Source organism: Numida meleagris, chromosome 8, assembly GCF_002078875.1.
Source record: "Numida meleagris isolate 19003 breed g44 Domestic line chromosome 8, NumMel1.0, whole genome shotgun sequence".
NCBI lineage: Eukaryota > Metazoa > Chordata > Aves > Galliformes > Numididae > Numida > Numida meleagris.
In genome coordinates, this window is record NC_034416.1 from 17,746,864 (window position 1) to 17,764,135 (window position 17,272).

The 17,272-nt window shown below is 50.1% G+C and overlaps 1 protein-coding gene across 3 annotated transcripts in view; it reads right to left on the reverse strand.

Annotated features, from left to right (window-relative positions):
• Positions 1–17,272, reverse strand: part of GPR50 (G protein-coupled receptor 50) — a 64,794-nt gene extending 47,522 nt beyond the window's left edge. The window contains exons 1-2 of one of the 3 annotated variants that reach the window (XM_021406272.1): positions 9,051–9,660; positions 8,478–8,693 (exon numbers count right to left, since the gene is read on the reverse strand). The gene's annotated coding sequence lies outside the window, so the exon portion shown is untranslated. Of the gene's footprint in view, positions 1–8,477; positions 8,694–9,050; positions 9,661–17,190 lie in introns of those variants that run through there. The other 2 variants (XM_021406270.1, XM_021406271.1) reach the window with 2 other exon arrangements.

Consider the following 17,272-nt stretch of genomic DNA (forward strand, 5'->3'; position numbering starts at 1 on the left):
TTGTCATAAAAAGACCAAGGCCATTTTTAGACAAAAGAAAATTAATTTATAAAATGACTAACTCTAAATCAGTAATTAGAGGAACAATAATGAAGAGTTTGAGATAACAGAACAGAGTTATGCTGTGTACACATGCTAAAATAGAGCATCTGTGCTCTGAGCATCCTCAGCTCAGGGATTGTGAGATGGGCTTAAATGTCTGGAGAAAGCTTGTCTGCTTTTCTCATTCTCAGTCATTCCAAAGAAAACTGTTTGCCTTCCCAGCACAGAAAAAGGTTGAGCTACCTCAATTACTGTTCACCCAGCCTTCACAGTCTGCTGAGAGGAGTAACACTGCCTGCATCACAGATGGAGGAAGACAAACCCATCATTCGTTGGCCTGGCCATGGCTATGAGAACTGCGAGAGAAGCAGTGCATGTAAGGAAGAGACCAGGGAGTGAAAGAAAATCTTTCCTAGACCTTCTGTTCATTCACAACTAGCTACTAATCCCATTGGAAATAGAGTTACTTTCACCTGGGAACACTTTAGGGACTCTGATACAATTGCACTGGCCAAAATCCAGTGCAAACAATTCAAGTTGATTTAATAATAATGATACTGGAAAAAATTATCTCAAATAAAAAAATAAAAAAAAAAAAAAAAAAAAAAAAAAAACAAAGCAGGCCCTAGAGGACCTTTTTACTTTTCCCAGAAATGAGTCCAAAAACAATGTTTCCCAGATCATCAGCAAAATCTTTGCTTTAGATATTCCACAGGGCTTACAGGACTCGAGTCGAGCCTGGGTCCAGGATGGGCAACAAAGAGCTACTGATGATGTGAGAAACTCCTGGGAATGGGGAGTCCCAAGAGAATTGCAAGAGGACATCTCCTTCTGTTTTTTTTTTCCCCAGTGCCTTGTGACATTTAGTCATCTCTGAGGTGCCGTGTGTGCAGACATTAAAAGACAAAAGCAGTCCACACTAAACCTGTTCCAACATAAGCGCATGTGAACGTGGCTTAAATGGATGTGCTCCAACACTGATCGCAATGGGAAATCTAACAGTGGCTAATATCCAATTGGATGAATAAGGATAAGATTTTATGGGACTATGACACTTAAATTGCTGGAAGGACCTCTTTCAGTATGTAGCCACATGTGCAGGCAGAGATACACATGGTAAATGGGAGATCTTGCACTCGTGGAGCACAGCCAGTGGGGCCAGGCAGACACCTCCACTACCAACAGCTTCCAGCAAAGGAGCACTGCCGGATTCTGCTCTTACACAAGCAACATCTCAACCCCAGCAAAAACCAACAAACAAACACCAAAAGGAAAAAAAGATACTGGAAAAAGAAAAAAAGCCATCCATGCGAACCAGAGAAACTCTGAGGTTGCCTAATCCCGAAATACCTCGAGTCCTACTTTCTTGTCTGTAATGATGGGGGCAGACCTACTTTAGAGTTGCATAATCACCATCAAGCGATGGGGCTTTTAAGTGTCTCCTTAAACTCTTCTGCCCTTTCCCTTTTTATCTCTACTGAAGTTTTCTCAGCAAGAAATAAATCAGAGGGATTTCTTCTCTCTGAAGCTATTTAACATCCCTACCAGAATACTTCAAAGTGGTACCATGAAACTTTTGCCTTATGACTCCCATCGCAGGCCAGGGAGGCTTAGAGAGAGGACTATGTGCAGCCCTTCAAATGCCAGCCCCGCATTTAAGCCAGTCAGTGGATGCTGGGGAGACTGCTTCCCCCTCCAGTGCTCATAGAGCCGGGGTACGGCCAAGAAACCCACCCGACACAGCTGAAAGCCACCCCAGAGGTCAGCTGGCCAACCCCACAGGCATGGCTTCTCATCCCACAAATTACCAACAACATGGAGTATTGAAGATGAAGGCTGTTGCCCTTACTCAAATCCAAGCAGCCTCCCATCCCGCATGCTGCAAGTAGAGGTTTTAATCATGTGCCGGTTGAGCAAACCTAGAAACAAAGGAAGAACGAAGCAGCACCTCCAGCCAGTGTGCCAGCACCCCCAGGCTGGGCAAAGCAGAGAAGAACATTGGCATTTCACACTGCCTTCTGCTACTGAAGTGCTGCAACACCTGTCAGCTTTAGAGGACACCCTTTCATGTGCCATTCTCTTCAAATCAAGAGAAATGGTCAAGGTTCCTATTTTTTTGAAAGAAAAACCGCACTCACTCCGCCACTTCTGAAAAGCCCTCTTCCTCACTGCTAGGCTTTCCTTGTCTAAAAACAGCATTTTTAAAGAGCTGTCATTTGTCAAGTGTAAGATACGAATTCCTGTCTCCCTGTCTCTTCAGAATCATTTGTAACCCTCCATTTCCTCTGCTTAGCAGGATTCACTGACATTTTTGCCTTTCATTGCTGAAATCCCAGGTTGTTAGCTGTCCCCAGTGACGCATTTTTATCAACAAGCTCCAAAGTGACAGAGTACCTAAGGAGCTACAGCAGGATGAAACAAAGGCTGGGCTTAATACAGAGGTTTCTATGAGAGATCTCTGTATCCAAATGCAAACACAGATGTCATACATTCTCTTGAAGCATTTAGGGCTTTTGCAGTATCACATATCATTAAAAATACCTTTCTGAGAGGGGGCTGTTTTGACAGGGTTAGAAAAGTTGGGAATTTCTAGTCCCCAGCAGGAGAGTAACACACGACCCAAGGCAGGCAACAAAAACTCACAGCATGCTGCCCACCTCCTTCTCCAAAGGGAGCCCCCATATCAAGCTGTTAGGAACACAGTCAGGACAGGCAGATCTAAGGCGAGTTTAGCATGTGCTGCAGAGAGCTTTGCAGAAATTCAGTCAGAAAATTTGCTTGGCACATTGCCGGAAATGTGTGAGAGCTTTGCACATTAATGAGAAACCGAGCAGAGTCCAGCAAACGCCCTGTGCTTTGTGAGCAGAGCCAGCAGCACAGCCGATGTGAGTGCATTTCCCTGGCAGGGATGTGAACGCACCCACAGTGGCTGTGCCCCCACCTATGCAGCTCAACTGACACCCGAGAGCCAGGAGGCTACCTTCAGTCCTGCAGGACTGTCCTTGCACTCCGCGTGAAGCGATCAACAGCCTGCAATAGCTCAGTCAAGCATCTGCATGCCTTTTAAGGAACCCCGGGGCGTCGTGCAACATCAGAGCTCGAAGGTAGCACGGTCTGCAGCATCAGTAACAGATGTGCACGGAAGGACAGAGCCCCGGCACGGACAGCAGGCTGCAGGCAGGCAGCTCCCAAGGGGAGCACAGGGCAGGGTGCCCCAGCCACCACGGCTGCTGCCCAGCCAGATATGCCAACGGAGCACGTTGGCTGCACACCACGATACACGCAGAGCCTACGCCAGAAGCCAACGTCTCAGCATCAGGAGTGCGAGGCGTGGAGCGCTGCCACTAATTGGGACGAGGCAGGAGCGGAGGGCAGAACAGGGCAAGAAGTCTGCTTTGGTCTCCCCCAGTAGTTCAGAGTCTTTCCCAAATTCAGCTACATAACAAAGCCTTTAAAAGGAGAGTGATGGTTTCTTCTGCCTTAGCAACAAAGTGGGAGCTCTCATGCCAGCGCTGCCTTCTGATACTGTCCTTTTATCATTTATTCGGGAATGAAACTCTAACAAGGCAGATTGATATCAAATGGCAAATAACAGCTGTGGGGAACAGAAAAAAAGTGTCGCACTTCATTAGAACCCTTTAAGACCCTGACAGCCTGAAACACACTGCCAAAGTGGCAAATACAGCCAAAAAGGGGAGACAGAGCTCACAGCAGCTGCTAAACCTAATGGGAACTTGTTAAAATTAAGGGCCACCTTCCCCTTTTCATATTTAGTTTCAAAACATCACAAAAAGAAATTCAACCTTTTATAAAGACTGTGTCATTAGTGCAGATGTGACACAAGACCCTGGCAAAGATTTCAGATTGAAAGGTAACTGTTAACTTCCAGGCGGTGGCTAAAACCCCAGGAATACATTCATCTGGTATTAAACCGGAACCCTCCAATATTAAAGTCATAAATCTTGCCAGAATGAATTTCTCCATTATTCACTTGGTGTTATAATATCGCTTAAAAACTTGCAAGCGTTCGACTGGGAGAAAGGGATGCTGATGGGTCTGGAGCATCAACTACAAAACATGCCCAGGACTGACAAGTATCCTGCAAGCCAAGCGATAAGTTTTGCCTGAAGGATGCTGACTTCCAGAGGGGGTGGGAGCATCCTGCTTCTATCAGGTCCAAAATAAATACTGAAAAACTAAAGGAAATATTTAACCTGCCAGCCAGGCCCAGATTACCCCCAGCAGGGGCGTGCTGTGCTGACAGAGCTCTGCATTTCTGCAGCAGGCAGGAGGTGGCTGCACCAGGCAGTCCTGCAGGGAACCACTTGGAGCTAGTCTCACCTTGGAGCACTGACCACGGGGACAGACAGGAGACTCACTGGGGTTTCAAGTGAGGAATTTGCCTGGTAATTGCCAGGCAGCCTTGAGCAAACCACCGCCTGGCATCTCGGCTCCCTGCTCTGCCAGCAGCAGAGGATGATGATGGCAGCTGTGCAGACCGGAGGAGCCCCTGACTAACTCCAACACGGACTGCTGCACCCAGAGCTGCCCTGCTGCTCCCACTTGGGAACCTTTCATGCTCTAAGCTGGATGAACTGAATACAGCCACAGCCCGGACCTGGACTGTCAGCGCTTCGGTGCGCGAGCCCTGCATCAGCCTGCAGAGCGCTCCAAGGTCTCCTCAGGAGAAACCTCGCCAGCTGGTTTCTAAGGGACAGCCTAGTTCTCCCCAGGGCTCCTGCTGCCTGCACACCTCCCAGCAGCCCTCACTTTAACTAAAAGCTCACACACACCTCCTGGCTTCCCGGAACTGAGCACGTGCTCACCTGCCAGGAAAGAGAGCTTTGGCACTGGTGTACAGCAGCACGGCGTTGTGTCCCTGGCTGTAACAGCAGCACTGTGTGACTGCTGGGAGGAAATACACGGCTCAGACTGCCAGCACTGCGCTGCACCGTGTGCTAGGACCACCACACACCCGGGCGAGGCACAAGAGAAGGACACAGGAAGCACAAAGAGGTGACATTTTCACCAAGGAGCCAGGTGCCTCTTGGTGCGTGTATGCAGCGTGACGCGCACACGTGGCCGAGAGGCAAAGTGATGGAGCTCTATGGAGGCAATAGCAACCCATGGCAGTGCCTGCCAAGGAGCCTCGGCACCAGCAGCGGCTGCAGCTGCGCTATGGTCCTTCCTCTTTGCTTCACTCCACTTAATTATTGACTTTTTTTTTTAAGCCAGCACTTTCAGCACAATCCTCGGATGAAGCAGCAATTGTGGAAGACACTGCACCATGAATCATTGTGGTGGTAAATGCGAGAGCTTCCCCAGACTGTCTGAAGACAAGACATGAGCTGAAGCGTACGCAGGGGCCGCTTTCTTCCTCCCTGGGAGACAGAGCTGCTCTCACTGGCCAGGGTGCCAGCTGCCACCAGCCAGCCCAGCAGACCTCCTGTGTGCAAACCTCAGAGTGCCAGTGCTGCTCCTCTTTTCTCCCATCGATTCCCTTGAGAAACCAAGTGTGTCTGATCACAATGCCTGCCTTTTCCCAGTCGTTTCTGTTTCTGAAGGCCAGCTTCATTCCCATTTTACAGAAGAGTGGATGACTCATTAAATCAAAAAAAAAAAAAAAAAGTTTCTACACAATGGAAACAATGGTTTCCAGCAGAGCAGGGATATTGTTTGTGATCGCACTCATTTAAAAGGTATAGGGTGACCCAAGTTTTCCAGGAAAGCAGGGCATTCAGTTTTTACAAAACTACAGACCATGGAACGAGTTCATACATACACAGTGCAGAACTGGCCCGCGGGAAAACTGGCTTCATGTCGGAGCTCAGGGATTAGCTCAACTTTAGTATGAGTGATGCTCAAAACCAAAAAAAATCAGAGGTAATAACAGTGCTGGGGAGAAGTCACTGCCAGCTACAAGTCAAACGAACTCACCTTTAATCCCTCAGCCTAAAGGAGGAAAACTGCATGTCTCATCATGGGCATGGAGTTATTGTTTGCAGACGTGTTCTCCAAGCCCCAGCTGCTTCAGCAGGACTAGCAAAGGCAGCAGTAACTGTCAGCACAGATGTCTCCTAGAACTTGCACGCTCCAAGACCAGGAAATCAGCAAACAATTCACAGAAGACAGACACATTATAAACATCCCAGTGGTGGAGAAAGCCTCCATCAGAGTTTAGACTCCAACTGATAGCAGAGCTTCTGTAAATGAGGCCCTAATCCACAGGAAACAAAACGGAGGAAAAAGAAGACTGGTGAGACAAGTACAGGCCCACCAAGGAGACCAGGAACAGGGCTCCCAAGGGGAAGCTCAAAGCTGGCACTGACTAGTAAGGGGCACACATGTGCAATCAATAGAGGCAGCATCTTTGGGACAGCACGCCCTGTAGAGCAGCCTGCAGTGACGAGGGCTGCATACTCCCAGAATTCAGTCCCACGAGTTCTTGGAGAAACGCTCCTTTTGCAGAAGAAGAAGAAACAGTTGCCATAATACAAATAAATAAGCTAAACCTGCTAAAAATATATATGTTAGGAGGGCAGCAAACCCAGATTTAAGCGGAACAACCACTGCGTAATGCCGCAGTACAGCGGAAAGGTTGAGGGTTACCTAAATTGCCACTCGAGAAAGAAAAAGCAAGACAAGGAGGCTGAAGTAGTGCTAGCCAGCACAGACAAATTGGTTCGCTAATGGATCTGATGCTGACTTAATCTTCGGATTTGGCAGTGCCCTGAGAAGCCTGCTTTTTTTTGCCTCCCCTTACCTAAATGAAATTAACCTATTCCAGAAAATTAAGGACAATTTATCAGGCCATTGAAGGTGGACTGCTTCTTGGAGCTGGATCTGTGTTGTTCCACCCAAGACAAAAGAGAAACCTGGCAATTCAGAAACGTGAAAAGGGGAGGGTTGGCAGTGTCCATGCAGGCTCTGGCTGCTTGGCACCCCGGTGCGCAGCCCACACACCCCGTCCTGCGTTCTGGAAGCACCGTGTACACGTCGGTGCCGCAGGGAATGTCACTGCCAACACATCGACCAGCCAAGGGCTTCTGAATGAACACTGCAAGGCAGAGTATGTCGCTGTGATTCCAAGCCCTTTTCATTCCTTGGTGAAGCTGAAGGTAGCTGAGGCTGCACAGAGGGACTCTGCAGGACACCACATTCTCCTTTGTCACCTTCCAGGCACAAGGAAAGACCCACATCATCAGCAGCAGAGGACTCAGCCCTGGCGCTGGAGACACCGGGAAGGGCAGGAAGCATTTCACATTAGCCACTGAAGCCAGCACTCACAGGTCCTCTGCTCCATCCCATGACCCTCCCATGGGTGGTGGGACCCTCCCGCACCGCAGGCGTGCCTCCGCCTCCTGCAGGTACCTCCGCCCTCCCATGCTCTCCCCCAAAAGAGCACGCTGAATAAAGAAGTGACATTGGGATCATTATCCACACTGGGGGTTCCATTGTGAAGGAAGGCAAAGCTGGCGCTTCGCCCATGTTGTGAAAGTGAAAATGTGTTGGGAAGGTAACAGCTCTGGTGATGCTATGTAAAAGCAGGGGAGCAAAGCCCTGCTTCACTGCGCGGCCGTCTCCTGCCTATTCACAGATTGTTTTCCATGGATGTGGTCTTCTGTTTACATCAACACTTGTGGCTATTGCAACAGTCACACAAACATCCAGCGGGTACAAATTCAAGAGCCTAAAAATGATATGCTTATAATTATCATTAATAGTCATTATGAAAGCATCCAAGAAATCTTCCAATCCCCTATCCAGGATAATAGAATTCAGAGTATACCAATGCTCTGGAGATATATTTTGGAAACTAGAATGACATAATGCAAAATATATTTCATTACCCACATAACATCCAAGACAAAACTAGATATTGGATAAAGGCCAGATGAGAAGCCACAAACTTTTTCAGTTCTGTAGCTCGCGGGGTATTCAATCTTTAGATAATTGCACAGGCTCAGACTCCAGCACTTGATATCACGCAAATGATTACCTATCTGGACTCACTTCCCAGAGACACACGGTCACGGAGGCCTTAATGGGAGGACACCGCACAACCTCATCGGGTAGAAAAATAAACACACTTCATCTTCACAAGAGACTGTTAAGGAACTGAAAGGATGTGGAAAATTGGAAATAGCATCCATGCTGAGAGCATAAATGATCTTTCTCTTAGGGAGAACAGAATTGGGCTGCCATATCTCACTGGGGAAAGCAGAAAAACATTTGCAAACACAAGTCCTATTACGAGAGCCATAAATCCACATCCCACAGTTCCTACTGTTCCTCTCCCCCCATTTCTACCTCAGCCCTTGTTGCTTTCTTCTGTATTTCAGAGGACAGGGAAGAGCCAGACACAGCTGCAGCCAAACCCTTTGCATCACCTCCCCTCTCAGCACAGCAGGTCCCCTGGTGATTCCCCCTCTCACCGGGATGTTCCCAGCAGGGCAGCTCCCGGAGGGAGCACGACGATCTCACTGCTTCTGCAGCAGCACCGTTGGGAGCATGGCCTTAAAGGATGGCTTTGACAGATGTATTCAGCAACAGTGTGCAGGCAATATCACAAGTTAAGTTCTTATTTCTGGGCCTTTTCTGTTCTTCCAAAACCTCTTCACATTGAAGGCATGAACTGTCTCTTTTCCAGGCTTTAAGAGGAGAAAGAGCAACAAGCACCACACAAAATCAAAACTGCAGAAAGTGCTTGCTCATAAGGTAACTTCAAATTCTCCCCCACTTCAAATTTTCTCTCTAAAAGGGGATAAATATGTACAGTATTTTGAATGCAATAAAACACAGCCCCTCCCAGAAATGACACAGAGCCTCGAAGCAAGGGGCTACAATACAAACCATCTTGGACAAGCCGTAGAAATTTTTTGATTGTTCTCCTTTTGCTTAAGTGTCCCGCACTTTCACCTCTGCATATAAAACACATCTTGGGCTTTGGGAGTACCAGCAGAATTGAAAAGTGTTCAGAAAGACAAGTAAATAAGATCCATACTTACCATGCTGTATTAGTCTGTTGAGACCAGAGGGCTCACGCACGCTCTCAGGAGAAGAGCTGCAGCAGAGCTGGGGTCATCTGTCCCCTGTCCCACCGCCAGCAGCAGCAGCTGCCTCCCAGAGAACGCATACTGGGCTGTGGTGAGACAGCGTGCCCTGGGGAGCGCTCCTCCTGACACGCAGCCAAACACTCCACGCTCACATGTAATATTAATACAACGCACTCGCTTTTCTAATGAGAGCACTCATTCTTAAACACTGCCCCGGTAAATATGCAAGAAAATTTTACAAAGCGGTTGACGCACAAAGCTTTCACTTAACAAGTTAATGAAGTTAACTGGAGAAGGAGATAAAGGTGAGGAAGCAGCAGCTGAGGCTGGGCAGGGAGGGAAGGTGCTGTGCCTACATGAGACGATGCTGCTGGGGCCCAGGCTCAAACAGTGGCCAGAAGACCTAACAGATTCAACAAAAACACACCCTTACAAAGTAGGCAAATCTTGATGATTCTGTTCCAAGAGAAGCCTGCATCACATAAGCCTAACTTGGTGGTAGCTCAGGGATCTCCACCAAAGCCATAGCCACGCTGCCCGGGTGATGGCTGCCCAGGGCATGAGGCTCTGCAGGTGACAAACCAGCAGGAGAAGCCCGGCAGTGCCCACAGATGCCCTGGCTAACCAGGCCAGGTGCAGGTACTGCCTAGTGTAATGCACCCATCGTATACAGAACGGCCCAAGCTGCACCCATTACACAAGACGTTACAAGAGCCAGTGTTGGCTCCATGCTCACTGCCAAAGAGCTTTACAGGAAGTACAGGAAACCCTGCTGCAGAAATAAGAGCCAAACCCCTCTCTTCCCAAAACAACACACAGGACCAAGTCTGCAATCTTTTATTTTCCCCATTCGGTAGAGGGAAATAATCTCACACAACAGCACATGTCCAGTATGATTGCTTTGGAGAAATGAGAGGCTTACACCTTAGGGAAGTCTAAAACCTGCATCACTAAGGTTTTCTCAGCAGCAAGGGAACGAAACATTGCCTCCTGGTGATTAAGAATGTAATTCTTATTATTAGTTCTGAAATGCTTTGAATTACTTGGTCCACTTTCTTTAAATGGGCACTACAGTTAGTGCAAGCCAATGTGACTCAGTAACCCGCGTGTTTGGTGTGCTCGGCACTTCTTGCTCAGGGCATTGTCTTACTGGCTGCTTGCCATAAATAATCAATCGAAATGTAAACAGAAGCTTTTGGAACAAAGTTATTCAGAACAGATATATGAATTAAAACACTAACTACGGTGATACCTTGCTACTGTTTTCTTCGAAGCTCTAAACACCTGTATGTGCACACTCGTATCTCAGTAAAGCTCACAGGCAATCTCAAGTTCAAGTCCATATGCAAGCAAAGCTTTCCACTTGGACCCGCTCTAAAATCGGGAGGAAGTCTGCCAGGCTGCATGAAATTTCTGCTGATAAAATCTGAATCAGGCTTCCCCCATGGTGACGTTAATAAAATATCTCCTATTAATCTCCAGTATTTCCTCCACTTTCTAAAGTAAAAAAGCCTGGCTCCACTGACTTCATTGCAAAGCAGGTCTTCAGCAAAATTAACCATGGAAGAAGAGAAAAATTCTATATAAGTTTCTCAGATACACTGCTGACAAGAAATGACACATATTTAACTGCCGTGTAATTACAATATAATTTTCATACTGAAAAGAAACAAAAAAAGCGGTTGTCTACAAACCAGGATTGCACTGCAGGAAAAAACGTGTCAGAGCCTGCTCATTTGCTTTCATTCCACATGCAAGGAAAAGTGGGTGTCTTTCAACACCCTGTGCAAATGGACAAAAGCATCACTTTTAAAGGCAGGAAAACGGTGAAGGACCGGCTCATCAATGCAATGCGAGCACCCCAGCAGCTGCAAACTGCTTTGTAAGGTTAACAATCCACCAGAAGATCTGCAGCCTGCTCTGGGAAAAAAAAAAAAAGCCTCAAAAAAGGAAGCAGAGAGGAGAGAATTGCAGTCAAAATGTAAATAAGGAAGGACAGATGCCACCACGGGAAGGCAGAAATAGCCTCGCTCCTTGTAAGACCTACTTGTTGCTTGCCCGCTGCTCCGTTTCCATTTCTGTATAATTTATTCCAAAGCAAATACATTATTTTAAAGACTCCACAGAGAAGGCGGAGAAGGCTGTGCACGTGCTGAGGGACACAATGCTGGTGTTCACCCACCGGTTACTTCTTGCTCCCACGCTAATCGCAGAGGCTTTGTCTAGGCTGGGATTTACCAAGATTTTAATTAACAGTTTCTGAGGGTAAAGCCACACCGGGAAGGCTCCTCTCATTAGCTAGTTAGCTGATTGTCCTAATTAGGCAGGGCAAGGCAGGCAAGAAGGCGGTGCTGAGATCATTTAACACACCCAGACCTGAGGTCTCTGCAGAAGACACTGAGTGGACGGACTCAGAAGACACCGACTTGCTGTTTAAACCCAAACTTCCAACGTTCAGGAGCGAGAATGGCTGAACATGAGAAAGCACAGAGCAGTGCCGTCACTGCAGGGCTGGGTGGGCCCCTGGCACAGCACTCTCCTCCTCGCCCCCCGCGCAGGGCCTGGCCCTGTCCTCCTGCTGCCTTCTGCCACGGCTTCTGATGGGATTAAACATTACCCATCCAGTGTGGAGAGAGAAAAGCAAACAAAATGCAAAGGAAATGGAAAAAAAAAGGAAAAAAAGAGCAAACAGAGCGCGTATGCCCATCTTCTTTCTCTCTTCCTGACGCCACACAGAAATGAGCTTTCTTTGTGGCCTCCCAGACTAGAAGGCAAAGCTCAGTGAGCAGAGTCCCCAGGGGACGCAGATGAGTCTGATGCAGATTTCCTAATTAGAGGAACTTCACTTTAACTAATCCGAGAGTAGTGTGCGGAGACCTGCAGCATCACGTAGCACAGCTCATCTGGGGCACGCATACTGTGCTGTGGGCACGTCCCGCTCCAAACAGGGCCTGTCCTGAGAGCACCGTGTCACAGCTCTGCTGGGGCCTCCCTGCCAGGAGCTGGGCCGCCACAAGGCTTCCCCTCAGCCCCCTTGCTGTCGGCCAAGACCCCTAGCTCCCTCTCAGCAGGGCTGCTCCGCAGTGTCCCATCCCCTGGGTGGTATTTACAGCCCTGCCTGTAAATAAAAAAAGGCCTGCTCCTTCCCAGGTGCAGCACCCGGCACTTGCTCTTGTTAAACTCGATGCGGTTGGTGATTACCCAGCTCTCGTTTGTCTGGATCTCTCTAGAGGCCTCTCCGTACTTGATATCAGCAAACTTACTCAAAATACCTTCTAGTTCTACATCCAAGTCATTTATGAAGACAGTAAAGAGAACTGCCCTAAAATGAAGCCCTGGGGAACACCTCTACTGACCGGCCGCCAGCTTGATGGAACTCCATTGCCTGTGACACCTGGGGCTGACCCATCAGCCAGTTGCTCACCCAGCGCATTCTGGTTTTGCCTCGCCATATGCTGGACATTCTGTGCAGAAGGATGAGGAGCCCACCCTGGGCCCTGCTGCACGCCTCTCATCCCAGCCAGCACCATGCCCGTGTGGCAGAGCAGCCCGCAGAGTGTGGGCATGTGCTGAGGGACTGGGCAAGGCAGGAGCCAGGGCTGCAAGGCAGGAGGTGCTGGTGCTGCTGTCAGGCTGCTGGGAGGCACAGAGAGAAGGGTCCTCACTCGGCTGGAAGAAACCTAAAACCTCCAGCCACAGCTGCAGAAGTACTTAAGCCCAGGAACACCTGCAGGGACTGCTGCTGCCCACAGCACAGAGCCAGGACAATGTGCCCAGGAGACTCTGGCCAAACCGTTGCCCCAGGATGGACAACCACCTCCCCACAGCATGCCCGCCCCATTGCTCCCAGAGCCCACTGGGCAAACTGGGGAACATCGCACTGCCCCACAGCGCGCTGTTTGCTGCAGCCTTGCTGAAGGAAGAAAAAGGGCTGACCAGCAGTGCCTCTCCCAGGCTGAGCCCAGCAGGGAGCTGCAATCCCCTGATCAGCCCCATGTCCCAGAGTGCCAGGAGAGATCAGTGGCCACGGTGGGAGTCTGTGCCACATAAATGTATTGGCAGAACAGATGAGCAGCTCCTTAAAGCAGCTACCCACGATGTACAGAGAGAAATTATGTCATCTCAGGCTTGTAGCAGATGCTGGAGGGTTTCTGGTGCTAAAAAAAAAATACTCTCAAACCACCTACATGGAGCTGGCAGCTTTCTAGGACAAGGAAATCCTGCAGGAGATGGGAGGAAACCAGTCACAGCTCCCAAATGCATATGAGATATGAAAAAAGAACATGGTCCAACACGATGCCTCTAAAAGGTCAGTTTCCCCAGACCACAAGCAACCAGACACAGAAATAACTGAATGAAAACACCTAAATAAAAACAAACGTGGCAGTGCTCACTGGGAGATGTTCAAGGAGACTTCAGCAGAGCTCTCCTCCTTCCAAAAGGAGCAATGCCACATTCAAAAAAGTTTACTTTGCTTAAAAGAAGGATCAAGACGGGAGCCAAATGAAGAAATAAATAAGTGACAAATAGAAAATCCACTACATAATTAATAGCTGGAAATAACACATTTTATAAAGGAAGCTAAACAGCATCACCAGAAATAATGGCTACAGGTATGTCAGGAAAAAAAGCAACCATCTGTCAGTGCAACTGGCTGATGGTAAAAACGTACAGCCAGGGTAGAAAGCAGAAGCATTTCTTTTTACTTTTGCAGATGTGAATGACTTATCTATGTTTCAGTCAGAACCAAGTTCTCTGAACTGCAGAAGCAAGTGGGAAAAGCATTCAACACTACTGCATGTCTTTCAGGTCTGTAAAAGTAGGAGTGGGGCATACAAGGGAGCTCCCCAAATCCCTAGCAATGACCTTTGTAAAAGAAAGCAGAGAAACATGTCACAGGGCAGTGCAGAAGTTCCGGAGGTCCTGGAACAATAAATAAAAGCCCACTCAAGCACAAATGCCCGCGCCGCGCCAACATTCTCGGGCGGCAAAGGGCTGACCCGGGAAGCGCGGGCTGATAACCCCGGCTGCAGCACAGAGTCAGGCAAAGGGCAGAGCAAGCAGCACAGCGCTGGGGACGGAAACGCAATTAGTGCTGGTCAGCACAGCTCCGCGGGAGGGGGCCTGTCAGACCCATCTGCAGGCTTCTCTGAGACTACACATTTGGCTGACAAAGGTAACCGTGCTGACATAACGCGCGCAGACTTGTGCGTGGCACTTGACTTGGGCCGGTGTGACAGCCTCCCACAAAACCCCCCGCACAACGCAAGCAGCGGGTGCATGCGTCGCGAAGGGACGGAACGCTGGCAGAGCCGGGGGCCTTGGTGGAGTTACAGCCACGCTGAGCGCCCCGTGGAGGCTCGGCTCCCCAAACAGACGACGTCTCTACCAAGGAGCAGGAGCCACGGGGCAGCAGGGCAGCTTCCTGCGGGGAAGCTCCAGGCTGCACTGGGTTTTCAAAGAACGCACATTTTGGCTGCGTGCCTCTGCACAAAGTTCAGGAGAGCTAGGGAAGCGCATATCCAGAGCCTCTGCCCAAAGGACAGGCTAATTCTCTAAAGATGTTGACTATTTCTTTGCGCAGTTTTCACATTTGTAAAGCTAGCAGGATCCACAAACGATAACCTGCACACTCCTGCACACTCAGATGTGCAGCAGCCCCTGCTTGGCCGTGCACATGCCACGTAACGCACTTGTTATTTCCCACAGGGGTCTGAAGCCATGCTCAGCCCTCTGAGCTCCATCCAGCAACAACATGGGGAGTATCACCACCCGTCTGACACGTCCCCCTTCCCACAGGGAAAGCAGAGCGCAGTGGTTTCTCCCAGATGGTTTTAGAGGTCAGACTGGGAAGGCATTCAGCTGCCAGAAAAGTTCATTCCTCCTCATCTGCCTCCATAAAGGCACATGGACGCCTCTCCTGCCAGAGGAGCAGAGCTCTGCCCCATGCCCTTCACCTCAGCCTTCTCAGTGTCCTGCACCTCAAACACACAGACCAAAGCCTGAGATCCTGCTTGAAGCTCCCTGGCTACACGAGCAGCTCCCCACACATGCATGTCTAGGTGTTACTCCAGGAAATCACGATGCCAGCAGTTCTCCAGCAAGGCTGAACCAACCACTGCTGGGGAAGCCCGGAGCTCTCCATGAAAGTGGGTCCTCTCTGCCCACAGGCATCACCTCCTGCACTTGCTGAGTGCTGGGCAACTGCCCTGCACCCTGCCCGCTGCACTGTGCCAAGTCCTGCAGAGAAGCCTGGGACCAAAGCTCCATCCCTGCAAGGGTGATCATGCACCGTGCCGTGCCAGCTTCACAGCCCAGCCTGGTCCTGCTCAGCCTGGGCACAGCCCTGGCTCCAGGTGGATGTCACTGCAGCTGTTCTCTTGCTGGATCCCCTACAAGCTTGCTCCAGCAACAGGGCTTGGTGCAACCAGGATGTGGTAAGAGCTGCACATCCACAACGGCATCCTTTTCATCTGTTTCTTGGCTTAGCGTAGGCTTGAACAGGAGCACAAAAAGCCTTTGCACAAAGGACTTCCAACCAGACGCCGCACCATGCCGAGCCCTGCTCCCAGCACTACCCAGGGGCCAAGGGGCAGCAGGAACCGCTCCTGGTGCTGCAGCTGCTGATGTGCACTGCTGTGTGAGCATCCTCCACACACACCATCTTCTCAGCCAAACAAGATGATGACAATCGGGTGCTGGTTGGATGTGTTACCTGAATGAACTTCAGACCACCACCACCTGCCCAACCGCCTCCCTCCCCCGCTGCTGAGCCCCTCCGGCGTCGTCCCCAACACGCTCACTCCACTGATGCAGGACAGGTCTCCTGACACCAGCTGCTGCCACTTTGAAGTGAGCACCTCAGGCTCTGTGCACACCATCCACCCAGGGTGTGCTGGCCTCGGCCATAGCTCCCAGGGGCTTTCTCAGAGAGCAGACCACAGGCTGCTAAGCAGGACGAAGATTTTGAAAATATCTCCAGTATCATGGAAAGGAAAGTCGTTCTTCTCCACTTTTGCAGTAACTTTAACTTAGCTCACAGGGGAGACAGTGTCACAGCATGCAACGCATTCAAGGGGTGAACAGCGTGACAGGCGATGAAAGCAGCGGATAGTTCTCAATCTGCTCGCTGCACTTCCCAAGCTGACAACACAAACCACTGGCTGTCCCTGGCTGTCCGGGGGCTCGGTTCGTCCTGCCCACCGCCCACAAGCTCACACTGCTCACGTTTTGAAACAAAGCTGAAGACGATGGAAAATGCAATGCACGTTCATGTACCACGGATACCACGGGGCACTTTCCATGCGCTGGTGAAAACACAGCGACTCCGTGGCGGGGCCGCTGCCCCAGCCCTGCCCCAGCCAGCAGCCACACTGTGCTGCCAGCCAGCACCAGATGTTGTCCCATCCGCTACTGGTACAGCCCCTACCCATCCGCCACTTGTACAAACTCCGCTGAGTAACTCCTCATTTACAGAACATAGAGAGCTCAGCATCTCCAGAATGCTTTCAACTTTCCCTCACTTGTTGTAAATACTGGAGACATTTCATCCAAACCGTTTAACAAGCAATAAAAGTAAAGGTCGCGCAATGTCTCTGGCCGTAAAAGCAGTCAGCGTACCCTCAGCAAAACTCACACTGCGGTACCCGGTCAGCAGCACCGTGCAGCCTGCAGCCTCGGAGCCATTCGTGTACTTATATCCTCAAACAGCACAACTTCGAGGCAAAAAAGAGCACACCCTCGAAACACTCAGTTCTCTTTAAACGGGTTAATAGCAGTATCACCGTTATCACTTCCCTAGATGAACTCAGTACGCGAGCCAGCGCACAAAGCTTCAAAGCGGACTCTCAAAGCACCGCGCGGAAGCTCTGCCCTGCTGCCACTCGGTCACCCGAAGCTCAGCAGCTTCACCGAGCCCCCGCTGGGCGCACAGCGCGGACACCGCAGCCCGCGTCCCGCGGAGCAGCAGCTCTGCGCCCAGCGGGACCTGCCCCCACCGCACCGCACCGCTGCCCGAGAGGTCCCGCTGCCGCCGCCTGCTTCCCCTGCTCCTTCCCGGCTCTCTTCTCCTTGAAACCGATGAGGGCTTTACCTGGATCGCGACCGGAGGACGGGCTCCTTTATTTGCGGCTGTCTCTGGGAGACAAAACTTCGAAGAAGTTGGAGGAAAAAAA